We start from the raw sequence: 6,359 nt of genomic DNA, 5'->3' as shown, positions 1-6,359 counted from the left end.
TTATTTAGTGCCCACAGTAGCCTACGAGGGGAGGGGAGAGGTAACATTTATGAGCCCATTTTACAGGTGAGAACATGAAGGCCTGGGAAGAGATGTGACCAGTGTATACTGATGGGGAAGCAGATCACAGCACCTGCCAAGGGGGGTTTTCTTGAGCTTGGCAACAGCCAGGAGCTCCACACAGCCCGGGACCCACACCCCCAGCGAGTCCGGTCCAGCTGTTAACTCAGGCACACGCCTGTGGAAGTCCGGGCACATGGGCTTTCTGGACCCTGGTTTTCTCATCGGGAGAACGAAGGTGTTCTGTGGCTGGATGGTTTCCCGTGTTGCCCTCACCTTTTTATTTGTCTCAGGGACTCCCAGTGTTTTCCAGATTCTGAGTCCCCAGATTTGGTGTTAACAGCTTCACTTCCGTGTGGTGTTCATGGAGCCATGCCGAGACGCCGCCAGCTTCTGTCTGCCTGGGACTCGCAGGTGCCCCCTGAGCTGATCAAAGGCTGGCCCGCAGCTCGGAAGAATGGCGGCCACTCACCCCCCCAGGCCGGCCGGCCCTGTGTCTCCCAGCGACGCTGCCGAGGCCTGGACCACAGTGTCTAGGCCAGTGATGGCGAACCTATGACACGCGTGTCAGAGGTGACACGCGAACTCATTTTTTTTGGTTGATTTTTCTTTGTTAAATGGCATTTAAATATATAAAATAAATATCAACAATATAAGTCTTTGTTTTACTATGGTTGCAAATATCAAAAAATTTCTATATGTGACACGGCACCAGAGTTAAGTTAGGGTTTTTCAAAATGCTGACACGCCGAGCTCAAAAGGTTCGCCATCACTGGTCTAGGCTGTTGCTGCTCTGAAAGCACTGGTTTTAATGAGGAGCCCTGAGACCAAACGGCTGGTACTTCCTTTCATAAACTAGATTAGATGCTGCTTCCTGTTCTAAATTCCATCTCCAGCACACACACACCCCATCTGGGAATGGAGGAAATCGAGGTGGAGGCCAGCGTCTGTCACCCTGAAGTCAGGTCAGGGGCAGGTCTGGCCGAGAGGAGGAGAAACGTCGCACTGAGAGCCACTAGTGGTTTGCAAGCAGCGGTGAGGTTCCCAGGAACCGCGCCGTGTCCTGGGAAGAAGCTCAGGCCTCTGCACTGCATTCCCAGGCGTGGGCGTTGTTAGCAGGATTCAGATTTATCTGTGGGAGAAGCAAAATCATACTTTATACACGCTAGCATGTGCTAATTTCAGTTTCAGTTTCTATTATGCATGTTCTTGGAGACATAAAATATCAAGACTTAGATTCAAGTCATGTTAAAAAACAAAAAAAAAACTAGGGTTAGTAGATCCGAGAAGTTACCCTTGTAACTTTGGTGCTCGTGCTAACTCCTGTGACAACGTGAATTTACAGCATACTACCCAGAAACACCCTTTTTCCATGTCAGCTTTCAGGAGTTCAGGTTCGATGGGTTTTGCTTTTTGTTTTTCCTATTCTTCTGCCTCCCTTTCGCTGTCCCCAAAGAGGAGCCGTTGTAGCCGAATGGAGGGAATGAGAGTGTAGTCAGGGGTTTTATTATTCTGGTATAGTCTCACCTGCAGACACTTGCTTCTCATATGAGGACCATGAGAGGTGACTTTCAGGGGGAACATGGCAGAAATGTTTTTATGTTGGAGGTTGTTTAAGATCCGCTAAGATCTGAGGAGCATCCGTGCTTTTTATTTGTAGGATATTCTCTAAGTAGGTTTAAGTACCACCTGCCCCTTTCTCAAGTTCCGACTGAATATTTTTATCTTATGAATGATTAGACTCTAACTTAAATATGTCCTTGTACACATAGGAAAAGTAATACATGACAAAAGGACTGCAAAGGCGTGATTTTAAAGTTACTAGTTAAAGCAGGTGTACGCAGCTGTCCCTGTTTGTAGACGAATTCAATATTTATAAACTGGGTGGCATTCAGAAGGAGCTAAGGATCTCATTGGTTAAGGTCATCTGGCTCGAATCCTTTGGCGATGTAAAGAATTGTGCTGTGTCTTGGCAGTTAGGGCACAGATATTACTGAGTCCGTTCAGGTTTATTGAAAGGATGAGAGAGCCTGCCAGGGACTGGGGAGTTCAGGAGGGCGACGCTCATTCACGGCTTAGCCGCTGCCTTGCTGGGGCAGCCGAGTGAGGACGGCATTCCGGGCTGGTCCCAGATCCTCCAGGTGCTGGGAGATGAGCCAGAGCTGGGATAGCCCATGCTTCCAGTCGTTTCCCAGATCGGACTCAGGTCTGAGGGAGCAAACACCTCGTTGGGGGCGCCCTCCCGGTGCAGACGGATCCCAGCCCCAGTGGGAGCAGCGGCTCTCGCTGGCAGCTGTCCCTCCCGGTGAAGGGTTCTTGATGCATGTGCGGGCCCCTGGAAACTCCTCTGTGCGTCCTGGATGCCCGGGCGGGGGTTTTGCTGACATTGCTGGGGGCCAGCAGGTCCCGTCCTAGTGGGACGAACCCGCGGAGGCGGAGGCCGCATCCATGGGAGCTGAGCTTTGGCTGGAACCGGTGGTGGAGGTCAGTCAGCTGTGAGGCTGGCTGCACTTCTCACGCCCACCCTCAGGTGGCGATAGAGGAAGTAGAAACAGCAGTGCAATTTCTAGGAGATCACGGAAGGGATCAGAGGCCTGGGAAGGACATAACTTGGACAAACAGTCTGAAGCCAGTTTTCAACCTTTGCCATCTCCCGGCACGTAACCTAATTATTAACATTCCGCGGCACGCAAACAAAAAGCAGGTGTGTGTTGCTGCATGCACACGAGACGGCTGTTGTGGTGGCCGTTGCTATTTCTCTACCTGAGAGGCCGGTGCCCCCGGCTAGCAGTCAGGGGGGGCGTGTGTCACACACTCCGGCGGCACACGGCTGACAATGCTGATCTGACAGAAGGCCTGGCTCTCTCGGGAGGCCGTAGGCCAGCACGACACCAGCTTGATTGTCACAGTCCCCGCCTCCTGCCTCAGCCAGGCAGTCCGTGCCTGGAGGTCCACAGGAGCTCCCTGGAGCCAGGCGTGCGGCTTCTTGTGGCTGCGAGTTTCTCACTTCCTCGATGTGTGGGAATTCCCGTGCGCGTTGATGGAAACGCATTCACCTTAGAGCAGTGGTTCTCAACCTTGGCTGCACATTAGAATCACCTGGGAATCTTTTTAAAATCCTGATTTCTGGGCCTCATCCTCCGGAAATTCTGTTTTTTTGTTACTCGTGTTGTGGCCCCACCCCATAACAAAGAAACAGAATTTCCGGAGAATGAGGCCCAGAAATGAGGATTTTAAAAAGATTCCCAGGTAATGCTAATGTGCAGCCAAGGTTGAGAATCATTTTATTAAGGGTTGTTTTTGCGGCGGGCAGCAGAGACACATGCGTGTCGACACCTGGTCTGTGATGTCCCAGGTGTGTATGAGTTCAACACCAGGTGCATCTCAAAAGCAGAGGCTACTCTGGAGATTTCCTGGGGAGACGCAGTGTGCAACGCGCTTCTCAGCGTGGGTTTCTGTCGGTATCCGCGTAGTCCGGCGACCCACCTCCGCTCGCACTCTCCCCGCCCCCGTCTGGTTGAAGATGGGCTGACATGCAGAGCAAGTCCCTGTCCTGGGAGTGCCCTCCCATCCAATGCACTCATGTGCCAAACATGAGGAAGCAGCAAGTGGGAAAAGTGGAGGCGCCTGAGGACAGGAGGGTGGGTGTGGCTGGAGCAGCCCAGTGGGGGGAGGCGGGAGAGAAGGTCAGAGGTGTCCAGGTCCCCTGGGAAGCCCGGGGAGGGTTTTACGTAGGTCAGTCGTGCGCTCCGATGGACGTTTTTGTGCAGATTAGGGAGCAGGTTGTGGGGAAATCGTGGGGGCAGTTCTGGAAGCAGGAGGCCAGCCAGCAGGCCTCGCGGGGTTCCAAATGAGAGGAGACCGGGGAAGCATGTACTCCGAAGTTCAAACAGCTCACAGCACCTGAGTGGCGTCGTCTCGCCCTTACCGAGTTAGAAATATCAAATGATTTAGCAGACCGTCTTAGGACCAAATGGAAAAACCCGGCCCTCCGTGGGAAGATAGCCTTTGTTTGCCAAGCTCAGGCCCCAGAGAGGACCCCTGCTGGCCTCTCGCTGCAGGTGGCGGGATGTCCTGTGGGCCCCCTACGCGCCATCCTGTGAAGGGCTGACCCCGCTGATGTCCCTCAGCCCCGGTGTCCTGCACACAGTTGCCAGCCCCACCCCCTGACGTCTCTCTCATCACCTCCAACTTCATTCTTCGGTTCTTTGCTCACATCGCCCTCTCCTGGGAGGCGGCCCTCAGTCCTGTGGAGGGAGTGCCTGTTCTCTGTGCTGGTAGCGTGTCCCCCAAATGTAAAAGTCCTGCGCTGGAACTGTTGGTCTGTCTCCTGCTGGGCTGCCTATGATTGCCAGGGAGAAGAATTTTTTGGTCATAGAGTATAAAAACAGCCACCCCATGTCCCTGTGAGTAAAAAAGAAAAAAAAAAAAAGGTAAGATTCTGGGCAATTAAATATTTAGGAAATATGTTTTCTTTTACACTTCTCAGTTCCCAGGTGCAGAGCTTTGAAGGAAATGGATTTAATTAAAAATTCGGAGTCAGACTGTTACTGCTACCATCAAAAAACCCAAATCGAGTGGAAATACATATGGTCAACTGTGCAGGTAAGAGCGTACCTTTAAATCTTATCTTACCACGGGGAATTTGTTTATTTTTCTTTGATTTTTGAATCAAGCTCCTTAAAAAGGATCATGGCTTTATTTTTATTTTTTAAGATGAAAATAATAGGTATTTTATTCATTTTTTAAAATGTGTCGTTATTGTTGAAAGTATCCCAGATGCCCCCTGCCCCGGCCCGTTGCTGTGGATGTGTTTGATGTTTATTTTGATGCTCACAGCGCCCCCGACTGGGCAGTGCGACCACCGCGTGCTTCCGCAGCAGGGCTGGTGGCACAGATGCAGGAACAGAATAGGTGGGGGTGGGCTTTGCCGGCAGGTGTGAAAACAAAGGCGGTACCTGCAAGGGAGTGATTCCTCATGACGCGCCTTGGGATTCAGCTGGACGAGCAGGGTGGAGATGCCAGGTGCATGGGGGGTCCAAGGCTTGCCGGGTGCAGCGCCGACGGGCATGCTGGGAAGACAGCAGGTGGTCAGCCAGGCGGTGCATGGAATTCGGCCTGTGTGAGGGGCTTCTGTTCGGGGCTGACAGGGTCCAGGGTGTGGCCGTGGGAGTGATTCGTGGAGGTGGGTGGGGGACAAGACCATCAGAGGAGCTCAGAGAACTCCTGGGAGGCCAGCATATAGGGGTTCGGGGAGTGCACTGTGTCTGGTGAGTCCCCGAGACGCGTGGCTGCAGGTGGCACTGGGGAGAGCGCAGCCGTGGGCCCGGGGCGAAGTCCACGAGGAGGGGGAGGCAGGCAGTGGGTGATACCCCCCGATGCCCGAGGCTCGGAGCTGGTGGCCACGCCCCCCTTCGGGCTCGCCCCAGTCCCGGGCAGGGAGGAGAAACAGAGGGACAGACAAGGCAGCAGCCAGGCTGCCGTTCAATAATGCGTGGCTGTAGCTGGTGCTGTGCTGTGAGCCGTGGGCAGGCCCTGAGGCTGGGCTCTGCCCTCAGGAGGTGGTGGTGGGAGACGCCGGGGCTACGTCTGAGCTGATCCAGGGGGAGCACTTCTCAGTCACGGAGAAAATGGCAGAGATAACCCCCCTTCTCGTGGGTTTATAACAGTTGGCCACCTGTTCCTCTGTCTCGTCTTTGCTTACGTCTCCGTTGGCCCCAGGAACACGCTAGAACAGTGGTTCTCAACCTCGGCTACACATGAGAATCACCTGGGAATCTTGTTAAAATCCTGATTCTGGCCTCATCCTCCGAAGTTCTGTTTCTTTGTACGAATGTGTGGCTCACCCCATACAAGAACAGATTTCGGAGATGAGGCCCAGAATCAGGATTTCCCACCACCTCCCGATTAAACCAGGAGAAAAAGCGGGTGTTGTTTTGGTAACTAGGAAGAACAGGGGGGTCCCCGACGCCTCCGTTTCTGGAAAGTCAGGTTTTCATTCGTCACATACGTTTGAGGACGTCTCAGCTTTCGTGGCCGGATACATCAAAGACAAACATCGAAAGAGCCACATTTTATAGAAACCTTTTTCATCCAAGTTAGATGTGGTCAGAGCCTCTGTAGCCAAAAGGGGCCAATCGTATTTGCTCTTTGGAACATGAGGGTAGACTACGAAGAAGGGAGTCGTATGAGAAAGGGGATCAGATGAGATCAAACAATGAACTGAATCGCTCAACTATGGGAACAAGATAAAAAACGGTTGTTATACAACGCTACTTCGTTGCAATAGAAACCTAAAT

The 6,359-nt window shown here is 52.6% G+C and overlaps 1 protein-coding gene across 1 annotated transcript in view; it reads left to right on the top strand.

The window, feature by feature from the left end:
• NEMP2 (nuclear envelope integral membrane protein 2) overlaps positions 1-6,359 on the top strand; it is a 31,657-nt gene that overhangs the window by 9,457 nt on the left and 15,841 nt on the right.

Source organism: Myotis lucifugus, unplaced genomic scaffold, assembly GCF_000147115.1.
Source record: "Myotis lucifugus unplaced genomic scaffold, Myoluc2.0 scaffold_3, whole genome shotgun sequence".
NCBI lineage: Eukaryota > Metazoa > Chordata > Mammalia > Chiroptera > Vespertilionidae > Myotis > Myotis lucifugus.
This window is presented reverse-complemented; position numbering and strand designations above follow the sequence as displayed.